Consider the following 13,135-nt stretch of genomic DNA (forward strand, 5'->3'; position numbering starts at 1 on the left):
TAGACAGAGCAGATTTGAAACCCTCTTTTCGTGGAATTTGCAAGTGGAGACTTCAAGCGCTTTGTGGCCAACGGTAGAAAGGCAAATATCTTCCTATAAAAACTAGAGAGAATCATTCTCAGAAACCACTTTGGGTTGTGTGCGTTCCACTCACAGAGTTTCACCTTTCTTTTCATAGAGAAGTTTGGAAACACTCTGTTTGTAAAGTCTGCAAGTGGATATTTGGACCTCTTTGAGGATTTCGTTGGAAACGGGATTTCTTCATCTAATGCTAGACAGAAGAATTCTCAGTAACTTCTTTGGGTTTTGTGTGTTCAACTCACAGAGTTGAACTTTCCTTTAGACAGAGCAGATTTGAAACCCTCTTTTTGTGGAATTTGGAAGTGGAGATTTCATGTGCTTTCGGGCCAACAGTAGAAAAGGAAATATCTTTGTATAAGAACTAGAGAGAATCATTCTCAGAAACCACTTTGTGTTGTGTGCATTCCACTCACAGAGTTTCACCTTTCTTTTCATAGAGCAGTGTGGAAACCCTCTGTTTGTAAAGTCTGCAAGTGGATATTTGGAACAATTTGAGGATTTCGTTGGAAACGGGATTTCTTCATCTAATGCTAGACAGAAGAATTCTCAGTAACTTCATTGGGTTGTGTGTGTTGAACTCACAGAGTTGAACCTTCCTTTAGACAGAGCAGATTTGAAACTCTCTTTTTGTGGAATTTGCAAGTGGAGATTTCAAGCGCTTTGGTGCGAATGGTAGAAAAGGAAATATCTTCGTATAAAAACTAGAGAGAATCATTCTCAAAAACCACTTTGTGTTGACTGCGATCCATTCACAGAGTTTAACCTTTCTTTTCATGGAGCAGTTTGGAAACACTGTGTTTGTAACGTCTGCAAGTGGATATTTGGACCTCTTTGAGCATTTCGTTGGAAACGGGATTTCTTCATCTAATGCTAGACAGAAGAATTCTCAGTAACTTCTTTGGGTTTTGTGTGTTCAACTCACAGAGTTGAACCTTCCTTTAGACAGAGCAGATTTGAAACCCTCTTTTTGTGGAATTTGAAAGTGGAGATTTCAAGCGCTTTGGGGCCCAATGTAGAAAAGGAAATATCTTCGTATAAGAACTAGAGAGAATCATTCTCAGAAACCGCTTTGTGTTGTGTGCGTTCCACTCACAGAGTTTAACCTTTCTTTTGATAGAGAAGTTTGGAAACACTGTGTTTGTAAAGTCTGCAAGTGGATATTTAGACCTCTTTGAGGATTTCGTTGGAAACGGTATTTCCCCATCTATTTCTAGTTAGAAGAATTCTCAGTAACTTCTTTGGGTTGCGTGTGTTCAACTCACAGAGTTGGACCTTCCTTTAGACAGAGCAGATATGAAACCCTCTTTTTGTGGAATTTGCAAGTGGAGATTTCAAGCACTTTTGGGCCAACGGTAGAAAAGGAAATATCTTCGTATAAAAACTAGAGAGATTCATTCTCAGAAAACACTTTGTGTTGACTGCGACCCATTCACAGAGTTTAAGCTTTCTTTTCATGGAGCAGTTTGGAAACACTCTGTTTGTAAAGTCTGCAAGTGGATATTTAGACCTCTTTGAGAATTTTGTTGGAAACGGGATTTCCTCATCTAATTCTAGATTGAAGAATTCTCAGTAACTTCTTTGGGTTGTGTGTGTTCAACTCACAGATTTGAACCTTCCTTTAGTCAGAGCAGATTTGAAACCCTCTTTTTGTGGAATTTGCAAGTGGAGATTTCAAGCGCTTTTGGGACAATGTTAGGAAAGGAAATATCTTCGTATAAAAACTACAGAGAATCATTCTCAGAAACCACTTTGTGTTGTGTGCGTTCCACTCACAGAGTTTAACCTTTCTTTTCATAGAGCAGTTTGGAAACACTCTGTTTGTAAAGTCTGCAAGTGGATATTTGGACCTCTTTGAGGATTTCGTTGGAAACGGGTTTTCCTCATCTAATTCTAGATTGAAGAATTCTCAGTAACTTCTTTGGGTTGCGTGTGCTCAACTCACAGAGTTGGACCTTCCTTTAGACAGAGCAGATATGTAACCCTCTTTTTGTGGAATTTGCAAGTGGAGATTTCAAGCACTTTTGGGCCAACGGTAGAAAAGGAAATATCTTCGTATAAAAACTAGAGAGATTCATTCTCAGAAAACACTTTGTGTGGACTGCGACCCATTCACAGAGTTTTCCCTTTCTTTTCATGGAGCAGTTTGAAAAAACTCTGTTTGTAAAGTCCGCAAGTGGATATTTAGACCTCTTTGAGAATTTCGTTGGAAACGGGATTTCCTCATCTAATTCTAGATTGAAGAATTCTCAGTAACTTCTTTGGGTTGTGTGTGTTCAACTCACAGATTTGAACCTTCCTTTAGTCAGAGCAGATTTGAAACCCTCTTTTTGTGGAATTTGCAAGTGGAGATTTCAAGCGCTTTTCGGACAAGGGTTGAAAAGGAAATATCTTCGTATAAAAACTAGAGAGAATCATTCTCAGAAACCACTTTGTGTTGTGTGCCTTCCACTCACAGAGTTTAACCTTTCTTTTCATAGAGCAGTTTGGAAACACTCTGTTTGTAAAGTCTGCAAGTGGATATTTGGACCTCTTTGAGGATTTCGTTGGAAACGGGTTTCCTCATCTAATGCTAGACAGAAGATTTCTCAGTAACTTCTTTGGGTTTTGTGTGTTCAACTCACAGACTTGAACCTTCCTTTTGACAGAGCAGATTTGAAAGCCTCTTTTTGTGGAATTTGCAAGTGGAGATTTCAAACGCTTTGGTGCCAACGGTAGAAAAGGAAATATCTTCCTATAAAAACTAGAGAGTATCATTCTCAAAAACCACTTTGTGTTGACTGCGATCCATTCACAGAGTTTAACCTTTCTTTTCATGGAGCAGTTTGGAAACACTCTGTTTGTAAAGTCTGCAAGTGGATATTTGGACCTATTTGAGGATTTCGTTGGAAACGGGATTTCTTCATCTAAGGCTAGACAGAAGAATTCTCAGTAACTTCATTGGGTTGTGTGTGTTGAACTCACAGAGTTGAACCTTCCTTTAGACAGCAGATTTGAAACCCTCTTTTTGTGGAATTTGAAAGTGGAGATTTCAAGCGCTTTCGGGCCAAAGGTAGAAAAGGAAATATCTTCGTATAAGAACTAGAGAGAATCATTCTCAGAAACCACTTTGTGTTGTGTGCGTTCCACTCACAGAGTTTAACCTTTCTATTCATAGAGAAGTTTGGAAACACTCTGTTTGTAAAGTCTGCAAGTGGATATTTAGACCTCTTTGAGGATTTCGTTGGAAACGGGATTTCCTCATCTAATCCTAGACTGAAGAATTCTCAGTAACTTCTTTGTGTTGTGTGTTCAGCTCACAGATTTGAACCTTCCTTTAGACAGAGCAGATTTGAAACCCTCTTTTTGTGGAATTTACAAGTGGAGATTTCAAGCGCTTTTCTGCCAAAGGTAGAAAAGGAAATATCTTCGTATAAAAACTAGAGACAATCATTCTCAGAAACCACTTTGTGTTGTGTGCGTTCCACTCACAGAGTTTCACCTTTCTTTTCATACAGCAGTTTGGAAACACTCTGTTTGTAAAGTCTGCAAGTGGATATTTGGACCTCTTTGAGGATTTCGTTGGAAACGGGATTTCTTCATCTAATGCTAGACAGAAGAATTCTCAGTAACTTCTTTGGGTTTTGTGTGTTCAACTCACAGAGTTGAACTTTCCTTTAGACAGAGCAGATTTGAAACCCTCTTTTTGTGGAATTTCGAAGTGGAGATTTCAAGTGCTTTCGGGCCAACGGTAGAAAAGGAAATATCTTTGTATAAGAACTAGAGAGAATCATTCTCAGAAACCACTTTCTGTTGTGTGCATTCCACTCACAGAGTTTCACCTTTCTTTTCATAGAGCAGTGTGGAAACCCTCTGTTTGTAAAGTCTGCAAGTGGATATTTGGAACAATTTGAGGATTTCGTTGGAAACGGGATTTCTTCATCTAATGCTAGACAGAAGAATTCTCAGTAACTTCATTGGGTTGTGTGTGTTGAACTCACAGAGTTGAACCTTCCTTTAGACAGAGCAGATTTGAAACTCTCTTTTTGTGGAATTTGCAAGTGGAGATTTCAAGCGCTTTGGTGCGAATGGTAGAAAAGGAAATATCTTCGTATAAAAACTACAGAGAATCATTCTCAGAAATCACTTTGGGTTGTGTGCGTTCCACTCACAGAGTTTATCGTTTCTTTTCAAAGAGCAGTTTGGAAACACTCTGTTTGTAAAGTCTGCCAGTGGATATTTGGACCTCTTTGAGGATTTCGTTGGAAACGGGATTTCTTCATTTAATGCTAGACAGAAGAATTCTCAGTAACTTCTTTGGGTTGTGTGAGTTCAACTCACAGAGTTGAACCTTCCTTTAGACAGAGCATATTTGAAACCCTCTTTTTGTGGAATTTGCAAGTGGAGATTTCATGCGCTTTTCTGCCAACGGTAGAAAAGGAAATATCTTCGTATAAAACTAGAGACAATCATTCTCAGAAACCACTTTGCGTTGTGTGCGTTCCACTCACAGAGTTTCACGTTTCTTTTCATAGAGCAGTTTGGAAACACTCTGTTTGTAAAGTCTGCAAGTGGATATTTGGACCTCTTTGAGGATTTCGTTGGAAACGGGATTTCTTCATCTAATGCTAGACAGAAGAATTCTCAGTAACTTCTTTGGGTTTTGTGTGTTCAACTCACAGAGTTGAACCTTCCTTTAGACAGAGCAGATTTGAAACCCTCTTTTTGTGGAATTTGGAAGTGGAGATTACAAGCGCTTTCGGGCCAACGGTAGAAAAGGAAATATCTTTGTATAAAAACTAGAGAGAATCATTCTCAGAAACCACTTTGTGTTGTGTGCATTCCACTCACAGAGTTTTACCTTTCTTTTCATGGAGCAGTTTGGAAACACTCTGTTTGTAAAGTCTGCAAGTGGATATTTGGACCTATTTGAGGATTTCGTTGGAAACGGGATTTCTTCATCTAATGCTAGACAGAAGAATTCTCTGTAACTTCTTTGGGTTTTGTGTGTTCAACTCACAGAGTTGAACCTTCCTTTAGACAGAGCAGATTTGTAACCCTCTTTTTGTGGAATTTGAAAGTGGAGATTTCAAGCGCTTTCGGGCCAAAGGTAGAAAAGGAAATATCTTCGTATAAGAACTAGAGAGAATCATTCTCAGAAACCACTTTGTGTTGTGTGCGTTCCACTCACAGAGTTTAAACTTTCTTTTCATTGAGAAGTTTGGAAACACTCTGTTTGTAAAGTCTGCAAGTGGATATTTGGACGTATTTGAGGATTTAGTTGGAAACGGGATTTCTTCATCTAATGCTTGACAGAAGAATTCTCAGTAACTTTTTTGGGTTGTGTGTGTTCAACTCACAGAGTTGAACCTTCCTTTAGACAGAGCAGATTGGAAACCCTCTTTTTGTGGAATTTGCAAGTGGAGATTTCAAGCGCTTTTCTGCCAACGGTAGAAAAGGAAATATCTTCGTATAAAAACTGGAGAGAATCATTCTCAGAAACCACCTTGTGTTGTGTGCGTTCCACTCACAGAGTTTAAACTTTGTTTTCATAGATCAGTTTGGAAACACTCTGTTTGTAAAGTCTGCAAGTGGATATTTGGACCTCTTTGAGGATTTCGTTGGAAACCGGATTTCCTCATCTAATTCTAGTTAGAAGAATTCTCAGTAACTGCTCTGGGTTGCGTGTGTTCAACTCACAGAATTTGACCTTCCTTTAGACAGAGCAGATATGAAACCCTCTTTTTGTGGAATTTGCAAGTGGAGATTTCAAGCACTTTTGGGCCAACGGTAGAAAAGGAAATATCTTCGTATAAAAACTAGAGAGAATCATTCTCAGAAACCACTTTGTGTTGTGTGCGTTCCACTCACAGAGTTTAACCTTTCTTTTCATAGAGCAGTTTGGAAACACTCTGTTTGTAAAGTCTGCAAGTGGATATTTGGACCTCTTTGAGCATTTCGTTGGAAACGGGATTTCTTCATCTAATGCTAGACAGAAGAATTCTCAGTAACTTCTTTGGGTTTTGTGTGTTCAACTCACAGAGTTGAACCTTCCTTTAGACAGAGCAGATTTGAAACCCTCTTTTTGTGGAATTTGCAAGTGGAGATTTCAAGCGCTTTTGTGCCAACGGTAGAAAAGGAAATACCTTCGTATAAAAACTAGAGAGAATCATTCTCAGAAACCACTTTGTGTTGTGTGCGTTCCACTCACAGAGTTTCACCTTTCTTTTCATGGAGCAGTTTGGAAACACTCTGTTTGTAAAGTCTGCAAGTGGATATTTGGACCTCTTTGAGGATTTCGTTGGAAACGGGATTTCTTCATCTAATGCTAGACAGAAGAATTCTCAGTAACTTCTTTGGGTTTTGTGTGTTCAACTCACAGAGTTGAACCTTCCTTTAGACAGAGCAGATTTGAAACCCTCTTTTTGTGGAATTTGAAAGTGGAGATTTCAAGCGCTTTCGGGCCAACGGTAGAAAAGGAAATATCTTTGTATAAGAACTAGAGAGAATCATTCTCAGAAACCACTTTGTGTTGTGTGCATTCCACTCACAGAGTTTCACCTTTCTTTTCATAGAGCAGTGTGGAAACCCTCTGTTTGTAAAGTCTGCAAGTGGATATTTGGAACAATTTGAGGATTTCGTTGGAAACGGGATTTCTTCATCTAATGCTAGACAGAAGAATTCTCAGTAACTTCATTGGGTTGTGTGTGTTGAACTCACAGGGTTGAACCTTCCTTTAGACAGAGCAGATTTGAAACTCTCTTTTTGTGGAATTTGCAAGTGGAGATTTCAAGCGCTTTGGTGCGAATGGTAGAAAAGGAAATATCTTCATATAAAAACTAGAGAGAATCATTCTCAAAAACCACTTTGTGTTGACTGCGATCCATTCACAGAGTTTAACCTTTCTTTTCATGGAGCAGTTTGGAAACACTCTGTTTGTAACGTCTGCAAGTGGATATTTGGACCTCTTTGAGGATTTCGTTGGAAACGGGATTTCTTCATCTAATGCCAGACAGAAGACTTCTCAGTAACTTCTTTGGGTTTTGTGTGTTCAACTCACAGAGTTGAACCTTCCTTTTGACAGAGCAGATTTGAAACCCTCTTTTTGTGGAATTTGAAAGTGGAGATTTCAAGCGCTTTCGGGACAACGGTAGAAAAGGAAATATCTTCGTATAAAAACTAGAGAGAATCATTCTCAGAAACCACTTTGTGTTGACTGCGATCCATTCACAGAGTTTAACCTTTCTTTTCATGCAGCAGTTTGGAAACACTCTGTTTGTAAAGTCTGCAAGTGGATATTTGGACCTCTTTGAGAATTTCGTTGGAAACGGGATTTCTTCATCTAATGCTAGAAAGAAGAATTCTCAGTAACTTCTTTGGGTTGTGTGTGTTCAACTCACAGATTTGAACCTTCGTTTAGTCAGAGCAGATTTGAAACCCTCTTTTTGTGGAATTTGCAAGTGGAGATTTCAAGCGCTTTTGGGACAATGTTAGGAAAGGAAATATCTTCGTATAACAACTAGAGAGAATCATTCTCAGAAACCACTTTGTGTTGTGTGCGTTCCATTCACAGAGTTTAACCTTTCTTTTCATAGAGCAGTTTGGAAACACTCTGTTTGTAAAGTCTGCAAGTGGATATTTGGACCTCTTTGAGGATTTCGTTGGAAACGGGATTTCTTCATCTAATGCTAGACAGAAGAATTCTCAGTAACTTTTTTGGGGTGTGTGTGTTCAACTCACAGAGTGGAACCTTCCTTTAGACAGAGCAGATTTGAAACCCTCTTTTTGTGGAATTTGCAAGTGGAGATTTCAAGCGCTTTGTGGCCAACGGTAGAAAGGCAAATATCTTCCTATAAAAACTAGAGAGAATCATTCTCAGAAACCACTTTGCATTGTGTGCGTTCCACTCACAGAGTTTCACCTTTCTTTTCATAGAGCAGTTTGGAAACACTCTGTTTGTAAAGTCTGCAAGTGGATATTTGGACCTCTTTGAGGATTTCGTTGGAAACGGGTTTTCCTCATCTAATTCTGGACAGAAGAATTCTCAGTAACTTCTTTGGGTTGCGGGTGCTCAACTCACAGAGTTGGACCTTCCTTTAGACAGAGCAGATATGTAACCCTCTTTTTGTGGAATTTGAAAGTGGAGATTTCAAGCGCTTTCGGGCCAAAGGTAGAAAAGGAAATATCTTCGTATAAGAACTAGAGAGAATCATTCTCAGAAACCACTTTGTGTTGTGTGCGTTCCACTCACAGAGTTTAACCTTTCTTTTCATAGAGAAGTTTGGAAACACTCTGTTTGTAAAGTCTGCAAGTGGATATTTGGACCTCTTTGAGGATTTCGTTGGAAACGGGATTTCTTCATCTAATTGTAGTGAGAAGAATTCTCAGTAACTTCTTTGGGTTGCGTGTGTTCAACTCACAGAGTTGGACCTTCCTTTAGACAGAGCAGATATGAAACCCTCTTTTTCTGGAATTTGCAAGTGCAGATTTCAAGCACTTTTGGGCCAACGGTAGAAGAGGAAATATCTTCGTATAAAAACTAGAGAGAATCATTCTCAGAAACCACTTTGTGTTGTGTGCGTTCCACTCACAGAGTTTAACCTTTCTTTTCATGGAGCAGTTTGGAAACACTCTGTTTGTAAAGTCTGCAAGAGGATATTTGGACCTCTTTGAGGATTTCGTTGGAAACGGGATTTCTTCATCTAATGCTAGACAGAAGAATTCTCAGTAACTTCTTTGGGTTTTGTGTGTTCAACTCACAGAGTTGAACCTTCCTTTAGACAGAGCAGATTTGAAACCCTCTTTTTGTGGAATTTGGAAGTGGAGATTTCATGTGCTTTCGGGCCAACAGTAGAAAAGGAAATATCTTTGTATAAGAACTAGAGAGAATCATTCTCAGAAACCACTTTGTGTTGTGTGCATTCCACTCACAGAGTTTCACCTTTCTTTTCATAGAGCAGTGTGGAAACCCTCTGTTTGTAAAGTGTGCAAGTGGATATTTGGAACAATTTGAGGATTTCGTTGGAAACGGGATTTCTTCATCTAATGCTAGACAGAAGAATTCTCAGTAACTTCATTGGGTTGTGTGTGTTGAACTCACAGAGTTGAACCTTCCTTTAGACAGAGCAGATTTGAAACTCTCTTTTTGTGGAATTTGCAAGTGGAGATTTCAAGCGCTTTGGTGCGAATGGTAGAAAAGGAAATATCTTCGTATAAAAACTAGAGAGAATCATTCTCAAAAACCACTTTGTGTTGACTGCGATCCATTCACAGAGTTTAACCTTTCTTTTCATGGAGCAGTTTGGAAACACTGTGTTTGTAACGTCTGCAAGTGGATATTTGGACCTCTTTGAGCATTTCGTTGGAAACGGGATTTCTTCATCTAATGCTAGACAGAAGAATTCTCAGTAACTTCTTTGGGTTTTGTGTGTTCAACTCACAGAGTTGAACCTTCCTTTAGACAGAGCAGATTTGAAACCCTCTTTTTGTGGAATTTGAAAGTGGAGATTTCAAGCGCTTTGGGGCCCAATGTAGAAAAGGAAATATCTTCGTATAAGAACTAGAGAGAATCATTCTCAGAAACCGCTTTGTGTTGTGTGCGTTCCACTCACAGAGTTTAACCTTTCTTTTGATAGAGAAGTTTGGAAACACTGTGTTTGTAAAGTCTGCAAGTGGATATTTAGACCTCTTTGAGGATTTCGTTGGAAACGGTATTTCCCCATCTATTTCTAGTTAGAAGAATTCTCAGTAACTTCTTTGGGTTGCGTGTGTTCAACTCACAGAGTTGGACCTTCCTTTAGACAGAGCAGATATGAAACCCTCTTTTTGTGGAATTTGCAAGTGGAGATTTCAAGCACTTTTGGGCCAACGGTAGAAAAGGAAATATCTTCGTATAAAAACTAGAGAGATTCATTCTCAGAAAACACTTTGTGTTGACTGCGACCCATTCACAGAGTTTAAGCTTTCTTTTCATGGAGCAGTTTGGAAACACTCTGTTTGTAAAGTCTGCAAGTGGATATTTAGACCTCTTTGAGAATTTTGTTGGAAACGGGATTTCCTCATCTAATTCTAGATTGAAGAATTCTCAGTAACTTCTTTGGGTTGTGTGTGTTCAACTCACAGATTTGAACCTTCCTTTAGTCAGAGCAGATTTGAAACCCTCTTTTTGTGGAATTTGCAAGTGGAGATTTCAAGCGCTTTTGGGACAATGTTAGGAAAGGAAATATCTTCGTATAAAAACTACAGAGAATCATTCTCAGAAACCACTTTGTGTTGTGTGCGTTCCACTCACAGAGTTTAACCTTTCTTTTCATAGAGCAGTTTGGAAACACTCTGTTTGTAAAGTCTGCAAGTGGATATTTGGACCTCTTTGAGGATTTCGTTGGAAACGGGTTTTCCTCATCTAATTCTAGATTGAAGAATTCTCAGTAACTTCTTTGGGTTGCGTGTGCTCAACTCACAGAGTTGGACCTTCCTTTAGACAGAGCAGATATGTAACCCTCTTTTTGTGGAATTTGCAAGTGGAGATTTCAAGCACTTTTGGGCCAACGGTAGAAAAGGAAATATCTTCGTATAAAAACTAGAGAGATTCATTCTCAGAAAACACTTTGTGTGGACTGCGACCCATTCACAGAGTTTTCCCTTTCTTTTCATGGAGCAGTTTGAAAAAACTCTGTTTGTAAAGTCCGCAAGTGGATATTTAGACCTCTTTGAGAATTTCGTTGGAAACGGGATTTCCTCATCTAATTCTAGATTGAAGAATTCTCAGTAACTTCTTTGGGTTGTGTGTGTTCAACTCACAGATTTGAACCTTCCTTTAGTCAGAGCAGATTTGAAACCCTCTTTTTGTGGAATTTGCAAGTGGAGATTTCAAGCGCTTTTCGGACAAGGGTTGAAAAGGAAATATCTTCGTATAAAAACTAGAGAGAATCATTCTCAGAAACCACTTTGTGTTGTGTGCCTTCCACTCACAGAGTTTAACCTTTCTTTTCATAGAGCAGTTTGGAAACACTCTGTTTGTAAAGTCTGCAAGTGGATATTTGGACCTCTTTGAGGATTTCGTTGGAAACGGGTTTCCTCATCTAATGCTAGACAGAAGATTTCTCAGTAACTTCTTTGGGTTTTGTGTGTTCAACTCACAGACTTGAACCTTCCTTTTGACAGAGCAGATTTGAAAGCCTCTTTTTGTGGAATTTGCAAGTGGAGATTTCAAACGCTTTGGTGCCAACGGTAGAAAAGGAAATATCTTCCTATAAAAACTAGAGAGTATCATTCTCAAAAACCACTTTGTGTTGACTGCGATCCATTCACAGAGTTTAACCTTTCTTTTCATGGAGCAGTTTGGAAACACTCTGTTTGTAAAGTCTGCAAGTGGATATTTGGACCTATTTGAGGATTTCGTTGGAAACGGGATTTCTTCATCTAAGGCTAGACAGAAGAATTCTCAGTAACTTCATTGGGTTGTGTGTGTTGAACTCACAGAGTTGAACCTTCCTTTAGACAGCAGATTTGAAACCCTCTTTTTGTGGAATTTGAAAGTGGAGATTTCAAGCGCTTTCGGGCCAAAGGTAGAAAAGGAAATATCTTCGTATAAGAACTAGAGAGAATCATTCTCAGAAACCACTTTGTGTTGTGTGCGTTCCACTCACAGAGTTTAACCTTTCTATTCATAGAGAAGTTTGGAAACACTCTGTTTGTAAAGTCTGCAAGTGGATATTTAGACCTCTTTGAGGATTTCGTTGGAAACGGGATTTCCTCATCTAATTCTAGACTGAAGAATTCTCAGTAACTTCTTTGTGTTGTGTGTTCAGCTCACAGATTTGAACCTTCCTTTAGACAGAGCAGATTTGAAACCCTCTTTTTGTGGAATTTACAAGTGGAGATTTCAAGCGCTTTTCTGCCAAAGGTAGAAAAGGAAATATCTTCGTATAAAAACTAGAGACAATCATTCTCAGAAACCACTTTGTGTTGTGTGCGTTCCACTCACAGAGTTTCACCTTTCTTTTCATACAGCAGTTTGGAAACACTCTGTTTGTAAAGTCTGCAAGTGGATATTTGGACCTCTTTGAGGATTTCGTTGGAAACGGGATTTCTTCATCTAATGCTAGACAGAAGAATTCTCAGTAACTTCTTTGGGTTTTGTGTGTTCAACTCACAGAGTTGAACTTTCCTTTAGACAGAGCAGATTTGAAACCCTCTTTTTGTGGAATTTCGAAGTGGAGATTTCAAGTGCTTTCGGGCCAACGGTAGAAAAGGAAATATCTTTGTATAAGAACTAGAGAGAATCATTCTCAGAAACCACTTTCTGTTGTGTGCATTCCACTCACAGAGTTTCACCTTTCTTTTCATAGAGCAGTGTGGAAACCCTCTGTTTGTAAAGTCTGCAAGTGGATATTTGGAACAATTTGAGGATTTCGTTGGAAACGGGATTTCTTCATCTAATGCTAGACAGAAGAATTCTCAGTAACTTCATTGGGTTGTGTGTGTTGAACTCACAGAGTTGAACCTTCCTTTAGACAGAGCAGATTTGAAACTCTCTTTTTGTGGAATTTGCAAGTGGAGATTTCAAGCGCTTTGGTGCGAATGGTAGAAAAGGAAATATCTTCGTATAAAAACTACAGAGAATCATTCTCAGAAATCACTTTGGGTTGTGTGCGTTCCACTCACAGAGTTTATCGTTTCTTTTCAAAGAGCAGTTTGGAAACACTCTGTTTGTAAAGTCTGCCAGTGGATATTTGGACCTCTTTGAGGATTTCGTTGGAAACGGGATTTCTTCATTTAATGCTAGACAGAAGAATTCTCAGTAACTTCTTTGGGTTGTGTGAGTTCAACTCACAGAGTTGAACCTTCCTTTAGACAGAGCATATTTGAAACCCTCTTTTTGTGGAATTTGCAAGTGGAGATTTCATGCGCTTTTCTGCCAACGGTAGAAAAGGAAATATCTTCGTATAAAACTAGAGACAATCATTCTCAGAAACCACTTTGCGTTGTGTGCGTTCCACTCACAGAGTTTCACGTTTCTTTTCATAGAGCAGTTTGGAAACACTCTGTTTGTAAAGTCTGCAAGTGGATATTTGGA

The sequence above is a fragment of the Gorilla gorilla genome, chromosome 1, assembly GCF_029281585.2.
Source record: "Gorilla gorilla gorilla isolate KB3781 chromosome 1, NHGRI_mGorGor1-v2.1_pri, whole genome shotgun sequence".
NCBI classification, from domain to species: Eukaryota; Metazoa; Chordata; class Mammalia; order Primates; family Hominidae; genus Gorilla; species Gorilla gorilla.